General features: G+C 35.5%; 1 long non-coding RNA gene and 1 other non-coding gene across 2 annotated transcripts; one reads left to right on the top strand and one right to left on the bottom strand.

The window, feature by feature from the left end:
* Positions 1–3,212: 3,212 nt before the first annotated feature.
* On the bottom strand, positions 3,213–14,387 carry LOC103875865. The gene is made up of 3 exons (XR_002515719.2): positions 11,344–14,387; positions 5,407–5,645; positions 3,213–5,285 (listed from the first exon to the last, which is right to left on the bottom strand). It is a non-coding gene; the product is annotated as an uncharacterized LOC103875865 (long non-coding RNA).
* On the top strand, positions 5,553–5,652 carry LOC116269076. The gene has a single exon (XR_004176393.1). It is a non-coding gene; the product is annotated as a small nucleolar RNA U13 (small nucleolar RNA).
* Positions 14,388–14,766: the final 379 nt, after the last annotated feature.

The following is a 14,766-nucleotide window of genomic DNA, read 5'->3' as shown; positions in this document are numbered from 1 at the left end:
ACAAAAATTAACAGGACGTGGTGGCATACGCCTGTAGTCCCAGTCACTTGGGAGGCTGATATAGGAAGACCACATGAGCCAAGAAGGAGGAGGTTGTAATGTGATCATGCCACTGCACTCTAGCCTGGATGACAGAGTGAAACCCTGTCTCAAAATAAAATAAATTAATAAAAATAAAATCATGTTGGTTGCCATTAGGAGAATAAGGGGCAAAAATATAAGCAGTGAGACCACTGAGGAAACTCTTAACAATTGTCTGAGCTAGAGATAATAGTGACCTGGACCATTGTGATGACCTAGGCGATCAAGAGAGATAAAGAGAGTTAAAGTATATTTTAGCAGACTTGGTCACTATCAGATGTTATAAGTGGGGAAGAAGCATGTGTGTAGGATGTCACTTGAGGTTCTGACTTACGTAACAAAGACAATGATGCTGAAATGGGGAAACAGACCCACTGGGAAGAGTATCATCTTTGTGATTAATTCCCTCAATTCATTCCTTTGACATGCCCAATTGAAGTCAGTTGTCCTCAACAAGGCATTGTCCTCAACAATAACTCCCCCTTGGAAGTTATTGCGAAATGTTGGGCGGGGGAGTTTTCAGTTGCTGAGAGGTATTACTGGTATTTTTCACTCAGTGGGATACACATCCAGAAATGGATGGGACAGTCTCATGAAAACAAAGATTGGAATCATCCTACCTGAAACACCAATACATCCGTGTTAGGAATTACAGTTTTTCGTGACTGAGAGGTCACTACTAGTCTTCCTTCCATCATCTTTTTTTTCACTAAAAGTTATCAGTTTTTGGTGATCAAGAGGTATTACTGGTATTTTTCACTCACAATGATATACATCCTGAGATGTATGAGACAGTCACACAAAACAAAGATTGGAATCATCCTACCTGAAGCACCAGTCCATCCCTGTTGAGAATTACTGGCCTAAGCCTTTTATGATAACTCGTTCCACTCACTAATGTTTAGCTTAGAAACAGGTTTGTGATTCCATCCTGACCACTAAGACTTGCGGCAACATATTTCAGAGAGCTTCCATGAGAGGTATCTTCACTCATAAGACAGAGACACAGAAGGAAACAGTCCCTTTCTTCCTCTGAACACAGTTTGGATGTCATGTCCAGAAGGGCACACGTCCTTCAGCAGACACCTCATGAAAACGAGGGAGGCCAGTCTGAGGGCAAAGACAATGAGGATGAAAAAAACAAAATAGTGGGAAATAATGGGACTTTGGCAACATCACTGATCTGCTGAATCAAACAACCTCTCTTCTCCCCCATACCATCCCCAACGAGGATGTTATGTAATAAGTGTCCTTATAATTTAAGCCAGCTCAGGTTGAACTTTTTGTTACTTGAGTAAGAAAGCATCTTAAATAATAGAGAAAGAAGACAGGTTTAGGAGACAAAACCTCTGAAGAGTCTCATTTTGTGAGAGAGCTGAATACAAGTCTAGACCACTTGATTTATGGGTCTGAAACATAGAAACTAGAAAGAACCAACTCTTGGTATCCAGACTGGGTACCGAGTGTACACACATATTGTAGACAGCACAGCGAGTTAGACCTTCACAGTTTATGCCTCTAAATATGGCATCCATGAAATCACTGAGCATTTAGTGAATCATTCTCTCCTTTTTCTAAAGTGTAGGCAACATGATTACTCATCTCAAAGTCGTGAAGCATTTATATCTTCTGGTTGTTTTGTGAATACTTGGGTTTTTCTCTCTAGCCAAATTATAATATTTTGGAAGACATAAGTGAAATTATTTCTTCCATATCCACCACAGCATCAAATAAAACTGCAAGTTACCCAGAAAGTACTCAACAACTATTCATTGAATGATAACTTTTTTAACTTTTATTTTAGGTTCAGGGGTATATGTGAGGGTTTGTTATATAGGTGAATTATGTGTCATGGGAGTATGGTGTACAGATCACCTCATCAGCTTGTAATAAGCACAATGCTCAACAGGTAGTTTTTAAATCCTCTTCTTTCTCCCACCCTTCACCCTCAATTAGGCCCTGGTGTCTGTTGCTCTCTTCTTTGTGTCCACGTGTACTCAATGTTTGGGACCCACTTAAAAGTGTGAACATGCAGTATTTGGTTTTCTGTTCCTGCATTAGTTCACTTAGAATAATAGCCTCCAGCTCCATCCACATTACTGTGAAGAACATAATCTTGTTTTTTTTTTTTTTTTTTTATGGTTGCATTATACCATGGTGTATACATACCACATTTTCTTTATCCAGTCCACCATTAATGGGTATTTAGGTTGATTTTATATGTTTGCTATTGTGAACAGGACTGTGATGAACATATGCGTGCATGTGTTTTTATGGTAGGATGATTTATATTTCCTTGGGTATATACCCAATAGTGAGATTTCTGAGTCAAATGGTAATTGTTTTAAGTCATTTGAGAAATGGCCAAACTACTTTCCACAATGGCTGAACTAACTTATATTCCCACCAGCAGTGTATAAGTGTTCCCTTTTCTCTGCAACTTCACCAGCATCTGTTAATTTTGGACTTGTTATTGATAGCTATTCTGACTGGTGTGAGATGGTATCTCATTGTGGTTTTGATTTGCATTTCTCCAATGATTAGTGATGCTGAACATTTTTTCATATGCTTTTTGGCCACACATGTGTCTTCTTTCAAAAAATGTCTGTTCACATCTTTTGCCCGCTTTTTACTGGGGTCATTTGCTTTTTGCTTGTTAAGTTGTTTAAGTTCCTTATAAGCACTAGATATTAGACCTTTGTCAGATGCATGGTTTGCAAATATTTTCTCCCATTCTGTAGGTTGTCTGTTTACTCTGTTGATAGTTTACTTTGCTGTGCAGAAGCTCTTTAGTTTAATTAGCCCCATTTGTCGATTTTTTTGTTGCAATTGCATTGGGTGTCATCATGAAATCTTTGCCAGGGTCTGAGTCAAGAACGGTATTCCCTACCTTATGTTTCAGAGTTTTTATAGTTTTAGGTTTCATTTTTAAGTCTTTAATCCATCTTGAATTGATTTTTGTGTATAGTGTAGGGAAGGGGTCCAGTTTCAATCTTCTGCATATTGCTCACCATTTATCCCAGTACCATTTATTGAATAGGGAGTCATTTCCCCATTGCTTGTTATTGCTGATTTTATTGAAGATCAGATGATTGTAGGTGTGTGGCATTATTTCTTGGGTCTCTATTCTGTTCCATTGATGTATGTGTCTGTTTTTGTAGACATACCATGCTGTTTTGGTTACTGTAGTTATAATTTTGTAAAACTCTTATTTTATGTTTATAGTTATTAAGGAAGAATTTTATGGACTCTGTCACATGTTTTCACCCAAAAGTTACAAGCTTGAGACCCACAGACATATTGTATGACTTAATGTTTCAAAAATTTTGAATTATGTACTTGCCAATAGTTTAAAATTGGAAAATTTTACATTAACATCTAGATCTATGCCTTCCCTTGAAGACTGGTAGTACTGGTCTTTTTGCTTCCTACCAGCAATGAGCTGGACCCAAGAAGAGGGCAGTGCCCTACGTCCCCCAGCCTCCAATGGCCAGCCCATTTACATTTGAGTGGGTGCCCCTTCTTCTCTCTGGGATCAGGGTTTACTCCTATACAATCAGTGGGTTGAACTAAGTGACCTGGTTCTAACACCATGTGATCCTAAAAGCCTGTCTTTCACAATTATACCACCAATTAGTAAATTTCCAGATTGTTCTTACCTTGTTGTCCACTCCTCTTCAGTATTTAGTCATTATACTGGCTGTCCCTACTTTTAGCCTAAATGTACTGCCTGGTAAAAATAGATTAGTCAAAGTTGCTCTATGGTTTGATTAAAGATAAATCTACAGTTTACTTTTGGTTTTTAATTAAGTTTACAGTTTACCCTGCTTACCACAAGGGAGCATTTTCCATCAGTAAGAGGAAGACCTAACAAAACACGTAAGAACCAAAGCAAGACTGTCCTTCAGGTAAAGTGACCCACCCAGAAAGAAGAAGAGCAGTGGCTTATTTCTTCTTTCATTATTATTTTTTAATTTTTATTTTAGGTTTGATCTCTTTAATAAAGAAGAAAATGGAATCGCTTGTAACTGTTTCACCTGTTTGGTGATCTATTTACAAATTTTACATTTTAAGATATTAAAGAATAATAATAGATAACTCTAAGTGGATATCATGAACTTTATGATGTCCTATTTTCTTTTTCGATAAAAGAGTAGTACCTATTTTCAACCCCACTGAGATGCTATGAGAACATGGTTTTTCAGCTTCTGTGCTATCCTGCTGTTCTATTCACTCTGCTGCAGTAACCAACAGACCTCCCTCATTTAAGCCATTTTTCAAACACACAAAGAAGTTAGACATCAGCTTATTTTACCTTCATATCTAAAGTTTACCAAAATAGAAAATCATGATCAATACCTGTGTTAAGAAACAAATGTAAAATTTTGAACTGCATACATAGGGTTATCCTCTTCTAAACTCTAGGAACCATGAATCTATATCCCTCTTCTGCAAATCCCCATATTTAAAGGCTTTGTACTGATACCTAGTAGATGATATTAAGTATAAAAACAAGATTTGGTGTTTCTAACTGCACAGAAAATAAGAAGCCAACTCTCCTGAGAGCAATGAATTGTACAAATACCCTTTACATCATTCAACCGGGCAAGAAATGTAGTAAAGGAGAAATGTAAATCTGTTGCTCAGACAGTCATAGTCACACCATGACTGTTATGCTTAGCCTACAATAAGGGTGAAAAATGAGATCACCATTCCATTTGTCTTCAAAAATTTCTTCTTCTCCCTTGAACATATAATATTCTGATGACTTTACTGCACAAAAAAATGCATGCTTTTTTATCCTCACTCAATGATGTGCTCAAAGAGGGTGTGCAATTAAAGACAGACAGGCAGCAATAAGTAGTAATAAGGGGAATGAGCTTTTATTCAATCAAGATGTTAGAGAAAAGATTGACTAGGTTTTAAGACTATGTTGACTTGGAAAATGTTTTTCAATGATGCAGGAATCTATTTAAAGTAGTGGAGTACATCTGAGAATTTTATATTGTAACTGTACCAAGAAGTGACTGTACAAAATAAGTTCCACTTCTGTATATAGGGAGAGATATCTTTTGCTGAGATATTTTGAGAAGACGCTTTAGGTTCTGCATGTCTAAGCAGTGCAGGTATTAGGTGATGTGATTCATGAGTATAACATTATCTTGAATAAGGCTTCACTGTTCTGTATTCCACTTATGCCTTCCCTAGAAGAGACAATAGAATGCCCAATAAAGCTTGAATCAATAGAGTGAAGCAAATTAGCACTGGCAAAATCCCTGCTTGTCATTTTTTCAGAAGTAGATTTTAAAGCTTTAGGATACTTACTGTATCTACATTTCGATAAATTCCATTCACAATCATATATTTTGCTAGTATGGGCCAGCTCCAGCATTATATTTAAGCTTCAAGAATAGAATTTGAATTGCACTATTCAACATAAGAAATAAGTATATAAGAACACAAGTATCTAGATCCTTTTGTGGTTCATAAGCACGATGATTGGGTTTCCACATTCTTGTGAGATTGGTCTCCCTCAAACCTTGTTATGATGTCAGCACATTACCCTTGATGTGTGAAAAGAAAAAAGAATGTAAGTATCTACTCTGAGTATAAACAAAGTCTATATTGTTATATATCACTGGCATAATATAGAATATAAGAATAGAGTCTATAATAGCTTTACTCAGGAACAAAATTTTATATATTATACATAAAAGGTATACAAATTAAAACTATCCTATGAATTCTTTGGTTCAAAAATTTCTAAATGTAAAAGTGAATGATTTAATAATATCAAATATAGATAAGAGATAATAATTAAAAAGTTCTTATAGAGTAGGTTCAAAACTAAAATTATGTAATTATAAAAAGAAGCTAGAAAATGAGTTCATAGTCTTTAGTTCTTTGATTGGATTTAAAACATGTAAGTCAAATACTTAGCTTTCTATCTTCTTTTAAAGACAAAATATGGGGAAATATTTAAACTTACAAAATTTCCTGTACTGGCTATGTAATACTTTTATCTCTTCACATTTTCAAGTATTCATTGAATATTTATTGAATCCTTACTATAAAACCTGAGAGAAGTTTTAAAAGTGCTAATTAAATAACAATTTCCATCATCTCTCTATATATATTTTTATATATTATACACACATATATATACACTCACACACTATTCTTATATGCCTGTCTATTCATCAAAATATATACCATATATTGATCTAATTAGCCAGCTGGGGAAGTAAGCATGATAATAGTGTCTGGCTTTGCACTTTCCCTACCTAGGAGAAAAAGCTTTGGAGCTGCAATCTCCCAGGGGGAGATGCTGTCACATACGCCTTTCTGGGAGGGATTAAGAAAGCCAGAGCAGCTGGGACCCATTTTCAAATAAAAAACCAGCATGAAAGGTTTTACATGAATGACTAAAACTCTAAGTTCAGCTAAGCTGGAAGAGCCGAAGATGGGGATGCCTTAGTCTTGGTGTTATACCAAAGAAAATTGATTAGATCGCAAAATGGGTAGGTTTGACTTCTGATTCTGTAAGCCTAGGAAAATAAAAAACAAAAATTTGCATCATTATTTATCAGTCGTCTTGCGTATCATAGTCAGAAGATGATAAGGGTTAAAGATTATATAAGAAATGCCACAAGCTGAAATAATCAAACCTGTGGTTTGTATTAAAATTTTTTACTTTCCAAAATTTTAGGCAATTTTGGTAAATTCCATTCTTGACATTTAAAAAATCCATAGCTTTTTTTCCTAAGACAAGATAGTATTTGCCACTTTCTGGTCCTCTGTCATCTCTTAATGGAAATGCCCTTTCATTGCTTAAGCATGAAAGGACATTTCTTCAGCGTCTTTATACACAAGTAGAGTTTATTGTCAACTTACAACAGGCTCTAATATTTATTCTTAGATATCAAAGTATGCTGGCCTATTGTTTAAATCTGAATTTCAGTCAGATGAGATTGTTAGAGTCCTAGGAGCTTAGAGTGGGGTCAAATTAAAGTAAAAATTTTAGAAAACATCTATTTTACTTTCCATATCCCCTTAAAGAATATCAAATTATTATAGTGACAATTATTAAGTTTCTACACACGTGCAAACATAGCACCTATAAAATAGCACTTTGGTGTTTTATGAAGTGTCAATTTCTAAGACAAACATAGAAACCCAGCAATTATCACAAGCACTCTTCACCATTTCATTGCAGAAGTGTATAGAATTAGTGAAAATAAAGGAAAACAGTATATTGCTTAATAGTTGACAACCAGAAATGTTTACTTGTTAATGCTTTGCTGAATCTAGCCAAATGCAGCGTATTACTGAGCTGGGCTCCAGATTCACATGGCAGGAATACCACAGAGCCACAGGAATCATTTAACTGCCACAACTTCAGGTTCTGAATAAAAGTCATTTCTAAATCCTACATTTTTACTTTACTTAAAAAATGCATTATTCTCATGTTGTTCTTTGATGATAATAACATGGAATTTTCTCATATTCTCTAAATTTTTCTTCACCCACAAAACCAAAGAAGCTTGCTCATTTGTAGAAGGAAATGGGAATTATGGTGTTGGAGGTTCTAGAAAGCCCACTATCTTATTCTTTTCCCTATGAATTCCAATGAGTTGAAAAATCAACAAAGGAAACCAGATGGGGATCAAAATAAACTATCAACTGTATTTAGCACTCTCTGGTATTAGCTGTATTCAAGCAGTAGTAAAGCTCCCCAATACTAGACCTTGGGGCCTATCTTGGGAAAGCCTGAATCTGCAAAGATCTCTTACCAACCAACTGTGTGGAGCAAGGACTCTACAACAGCCCCTGTGAAATGCCAGAGAGAGACTGTGTGTGGTACCTCTACCTATTGTTAAATCATGAGCCAGTGAATAACTTTCTGACCCTATTTCACCATTACCTTATGTCATTCTCCCTCATGTAGAGGGAGTTTAGTGAAGGATACAGAAAAAATCAAAATGTTTTCCCCCAATTACTCCCCTCCTTTCAGAGTTTAGGGCACAATCCCACTCAAGAAAAAAAACAAAAAGTCGACTAACATTTCCCTGAGAAACAAATTTTGTGAAAATCTATTTTGTATTTATATCACTCTTATGTTCTTTACTTAAAAAAAATTAAAAATATATTGTTTTGTCACAGTACTTCCCAAATTAATAGGTTATACAAAATCACTTGGCCAGTTTCTCTCTCATTCCTAATGAAAGTCACTAATAGTTATGATGATAGAATTAGCCATCTATTCTATTGACTTGATGAAAAGTCAGCATAGGATGTGCAAATTTTATCAAGTGTATCACCACACATGGGCATCTGAATATTTGTCTAGTGAGAATTTTTGTTTGTTTAAGGAACTGAAATGATCCTGAGAAATACCGGCCATACTGGCCCATGTAATAATACTAAGGAAGCTGTCTTATAAGGTTACTTTATGCATGTATTCTCCCAACCCATACCAGGGAGTGTTAAAAGTACTAGAGCAACAGGCAAGACCCTGTTCTCATAGACTTTCATTCTGGAAGACAGTTATAGTCAACAAGTAAAAGAAATACATAAGCAAGATCATTTTATATAGTGATAAATAGACACTAAAACTACTCCATGTGATAGTTACTTGAAATCACCATTTGAAGACTGCAGAAGGGAGGACTTTGGATTAAGTGGTCAAGAAAATCCTTAAGAGAAACCGTTGGAGCTGAGACCTTGGTAAGTGAATTCAGTAACATTTCAGGATACAAAATCAACCTACAAAAGTCAGTACTATTCCTACAAACCAGTAATGATCAAGTTGAGAACCAAATCAAGATATATTTAACCAAGAAGGCAAAAGAGCTCTACAAGGAAAACTACAAAACACGAATGAAAGAAATTGTAGATGATACAAACAAATGAAAAACATCACAGGTGCATGCTCATGGATCAGAAGAATCAATGTCATTAAAACAACCATGATACCCAAAGCAATCTATAGATTCAATGCAATCCCTATGAAAATACCAATATCATTTTTCACAGAATTAGAAAAAAAAATTCTTAAATTCATATGGAACCAAAAAAGAGTCCCAATAGCCAAAGCAATCCTACATAAAAAGAACAAAGCTGGAGATGTCACATTTCTTGACCTCAAATTATACTATAAGGCTATAACAAGCTTGTTCAACCCATGGCCTGCAGGCTGCATGTAGCCCAGGATGGCTTTGAATGCAGTCCAACACAAATTTGTGAACTTTCTTAAAACATTATGAGTTTTTTTGTGATTTTTTTGTTAGTTCATCAATTATCATTAGTGTATTCTATGTGTGGCCCAAGACAATTCTTATTCTTCCAATGTGGTCCTGGGAATACAAAAGATTGGACATCTCTGGATATTAACCAAAACAGCATGGTACCGGAATAAAATAGACACATAAAATACAGAACCCAGAAAAAAAGTCACACATTTAAAGTCCACTGACATTTGAGAAAGTCAACAAAAACATACGCTGGGGAAAGGATACCCTTTTCAATAAATGGTGCTGGGAAAATTGGATTGCCATATGCAGAAGAATGAAATGGGATCCCTGTCTCCCACCATATACAAAAATCAACTCAAAATGGGTTGGAAACTTAAAAGTAAGACCTAAAGCTATAAAAATACTAGAAGAAACCTTAAGGGAAACTCTTGTGGACACTGGTCTAGGCAAATAATTCATGACTAAAACCTCAAAAGCAAAAGCAACAAAAACAAAAATATACAAATGAGACTTGATTAAACCAAAACGCTCTGCATAGCAAAAGAAATAACCAACAGTGAACAAACAACCTGCAGAATGGGAAATTACACATCCAACAAGGGACTGATATCCAGAATTTACAAGGAATTCAACAGCTCAACAACAACAAAAAACAAATAGCCCCATTAAAAAGTGAGGAAAGGACATGAATAGATATTTTTCAAAAGAAGATATACAAATGGCCAAGAGACATATTTTTAAAATGCTCAATATTATTAATCATCAGAGAAATACAAATTAAAACCACAATGAGACATCATCTTACCCTAGCCAGAATGGCTATTATTAAAAAGTCAAAAAACAACAGATCTTGGTAAGTGGGCAGGGAAAAAAGGATGCTTATGTACTGTTAGTGGGAATGTAAATTAGTAGAGCCCTCATGGAGAACGGTATATAATATTCTCAAATAACCAAAAATAGAACTACCATTCGATCCAGCAATCCCACTACTGGCATCTCCTCAAAGGAAAAGAAAAAAATAATGATATCATAAAGATACCTGCACTCATATGTTTGTCACAGCACTATTCACAATAGCAAAGATATGTAATCAATCAAAGTGTCCATCGATGAATGATTGGATGTTTAAAATTACATATTTTATATATGTGGGTGTGTATATTTATATTATATATAATGAATATATATTTTATATATATATATATATATAATGAAATACTATTCAGCCATTTAAAAATGAAATCATGTCTTTTGCAACAACATGAAAGGAACTAGAGACCATTATTTTAAGTGAAACAACTCAGGAACAGACAATGAATACCACATGTAGTCACTTATAAGTGAGAGCTGAGTCATGTGTATACATGGACAAAAAGTGTGAAATAATAGACACTGCAGATTTCGAAGAGTAAAAGGGTGGTAGGGAGCTGAGACCTGAGAAATTACTTAATAGGTACAATGTATACTTTTTGAGTTATTGACCCTATCTCACCATTAAATTATGCTATTGATGTTACACTAAAAGCCCAGACTTTACCACTATGCAATATGTCCATGGAACAAAATTGCACTTGTACGCCTTAGATTTATAGGAATAAAAAAAAAAGAATAGAACAAAAGAATTAAAAAAAGAATAAGGAGCCAGCCAAGCCTGAAAGGGAAAGCATTAAGTCATAAGACTATGCAAAAGCCTTGAGTTCAGAAACTACAGTTTCAGTTTTCATGGAATCTAGCTTATCTTAGTCCAAGAAAATCACTCTATAGGATGTTACCATACAACTAAACAGCTTACTTCTTTGTAAATAACACATAGTAAACCAGTGGGAAATGGCATACAACTAACGATGGATCCTGCTGTATTGATCCATGATGAGGGATGAATGAATGAACATATACTCAATGCCTACTAAATGCCTTGCACTGATAAAGGTTCTTTTATATTCTGCTCACTTTGAACAAATGCATCCATTATTTATTTAACAAATTTATATTGAGCTCCTCTACATACCTGGTATGGTACTTGGCATTAAATTCAATTATGACTCCATTCAGTACTTCTTGTAGGTGCATCTGCTCAATTAAGGGTGCACATGCTCAATTAAGACAAACGTGCTATTGTGATACAGCTTGATCAGTGTCATTAAATGAGTGAAACTCAGGCCGGAGGTGCACGTAGAGTTGCTACTTGAGAAAAGGGGACAAGAAAAGCTTCCTAGATGAAGTGACACTTAAATGAGGCTTTATAGGTGTGTAGGAAATAGCCAGGCCACATTACCTAGAGAGGAAAGAGGTTCAGGGAATTACAAGTTTTTCTCCATGACTGAAATCACAGAAGTTGAGGAAACTCTCAAGAGATTAAGTCTGCAGGATCATCAGTGGCAGATCAGACAGTGACTTTATGCTGAGTTAAAGCATTTGGACTTTATGTGGAGGCAGGGGGAAAACCACTTTAAGCATGGAATGACTTAACAGTTTTGTGGGTAAAAAAAAAATCTCTGTAACTTCAATGTAGAGATTCCAAGGTGGGGAGGAGAAAAGCAGGTTGAAAACAAAGTGAACATAATGTATTCAAATAGTCTTCTGTGAAAACTTGAAAGCCACCATTGAGCTAGATTTCTGCCCAAATCACACAGTGCATTGCTTTGAATGAGCTTAAACCTTACTTATAAACTTCACTCACATTTTTAATACTCACATGAATTTAATCACATAAAGTTATATTGTATAACTTACTTCATATATTTTGAAATATAAGTTTTTCACTGAGCCAGCATTGCTATATATTGCTTAGCTCAGGAAAATATGTCGATCCTATGCCCCTGAAAACTGCCATTAACACGCATGGCATCAGATTTTTTCTAGGTGATGTAAAATTAAATCATGATTCTTTGCAATGTATTCTAATCAGCTACTCCATTAACTGTTTTCAAATGGTAATCAACTCGGCTCCAAATGAACAGTTACATATTCAGCTTGCTCCATGAATTCTATGAATGCATTTACCATTACAAGTTATAATTATATTACTTTCAGAAGTCATTTACAGCAATTGAACAAACTAAGAAAAATTCTAAGATTCTTGTGTGACAGAGCAATTAAACAATATGAACTGCAAGTCTCTATATTATAAAATTTAGTTATGATGTTATATTTTTGGAGAAATGATATTTTCAGAGCCAATAGATATTGTTCAGGTTAAGGCTTTATAACTTTAATTCACAGACCACCAACTAAAATTATTAGACAATATACTATATTGTGTTATGTATGAAATTAAATATATACCTAACAGAGAGGAATCCTCTCCTTTTTATTGGAATGGTAGGTGGTAATCTCTGCAGCAAAAAGATTGCCTGGAAAAAAGTAACTAATACCTCGGAGGACTTGCTATGTGCCACTCCCTGTGCTAAGGACTTTACGTATTTTGATCTATCTCGTCTATTTAATCCTGAATATGTGATAGAAGAACCTATATTACTCTAAGCAGAATTCTTTAATTTCTAGTAGTTAGCTCACTTATAAAACAGGCTACAGTGTTATTTTAAGTATTCATTGTTGTACAACACACTACCCCCAAAATTTAGGAGCTTAAAATAACAGCAAACACTTATTATCTCTCATGGTTCTGTGTGTTGACTAGACATTTCGGCTCCTGTGCAGACGACTGGGGCACTGAGCTAGCTGGAAGGTCTACAGTGCTCTCACTTACATAGCAGGCACTAGTGTTGGCTGCTGGTAGGGAGCTCAGTTGGGTGTGTTGGCCAGAGGACTTGGTTCTGCTCTATAGAGGCCATTGTACATTGTTACTTAAATTCTCACAGCACAGCAATTTGGTTCCAAGAAAGACCATTGTAATAGTGAGCATTTCAACAGTATTAACCCAACATGCAAACACTCACTATAGTAAGCAAAATAAAATAAAATAAAGCCCCCCCCTCCAGATATCTATGCTCTAAAACTTCCAAACGTATGAATATGTTACCTTAAATAGCAAAAGGCACTTTGCAGTGTGATTAAGGCAAGATGGGGAGAGTGTCTGGGATTATCCAGGTGGACCCAATAATGCAATAAAAATAAATCTTTTATAAGAGGGAGGTAGGAGTAAGACATCTGTCCACGTTATGCTGCTGGTTTTGAAAATGAAATTGGAAGAAGGGGCCACAAGCCAAGGAATACAGGCATTCTCTAGAGGCTGAACAAGACAATGAAATTCTCCCCTACAGCCTCCAGAAAGAATGCAGCCCTGCTGACACCTTGATTTTAGCCCAATGACACTTCTGATCTAGAGAACTAAAAAATAATACTTTTGTTTTGTTTTCAGCCAGTAAGTTTGTGTAATGTATTAAAACAGAAATAGGAAATTAACACATTTGTCAAGTCTTGGTTTTTATCCCATTTGTTAATATTGTTAATATCCCATTTGTTAATACTGCATGGCTAAAGCCTAGAGTCATTGAACTGAATTCACGAAGCCATGGTTTATCATAATAGTCTACAACAAAGTAATAATCCAATATAAGCACCATTTCCCTCAAAACACTTCCCGTGTTTTAGTTTTCTACTGCCACTGTAACAAAATATCCAAATTTAGTGACTTAAAACAACACAAATTTATTATCACAGTTTCTGTAGGGTATCCATCTAACATGAGAACTAGCAGGCTAAAATCAAGATGTTGGCAGGGCTACATTCTTTATTGGGGGCACTGAGGGAAAATTTAATACAAGCTAATTCATGTTGTTGGCTGAATTCAGTTCTGTGGGGATGTAAGACTGAGGTCCTTGTTTCCTTGCAGGCCATCAATCAGTGACCATCATTAGTTCTGGAGGCTTCTGTCCAGTTGTTGCATGTGACCCCTTAGATCTCAAAATCAGAAAGAGTGCATCAAATCCTTGTCATTCTCTGAATTCTCTGGCTCTTCTTTCCACTATATCTTCCTCCATCTGGAGAACATTCTCTGCTTTTAAAAAATTATGTGATTGGGAGGGATTGCATTGGGAGTTATACCTGATGTAAATGACGAGTTGATGGGTGCAGCACACCAACATGGCACAAGTATACATATGTAACAAACCTGCACGTTATGCACATGTACCCTACAACTTAAAGTATAATAATAATAAATAAATTTAAAAAAAAAAAATTATGTGATTAAATTGAGTCCACCCCTGATAATCTCTCCATTTTAATACCACACCTTAATTACCTCTGCAAAGCTCCTTTCACCATGTAATGTAACATATTCACAAGTTGCAGGGATTTGGCACAGATCTCCTTGGGGAACATTATTCTGCCTTCCACAGTTCTCCAAAACCAGAATCTTCATGGCAATCAGCGGTTTAAAGTACAGCACCAATCCACTCTGTACCCTGCCTATGAACAAACCCTCAAAGGCACAATTAGCACAGATAAACTCATCATCATTCTGCTG

The sequence above is a fragment of the Papio anubis genome, chromosome 9, assembly GCF_008728515.1.
Source record: "Papio anubis isolate 15944 chromosome 9, Panubis1.0, whole genome shotgun sequence".
NCBI classification, from domain to species: domain Eukaryota; kingdom Metazoa; phylum Chordata; class Mammalia; order Primates; family Cercopithecidae; genus Papio; species Papio anubis.
The sequence above is the reverse complement of the archived record's forward strand: the minus strand, read 5'-3'. Positions and strand labels throughout refer to the sequence as shown.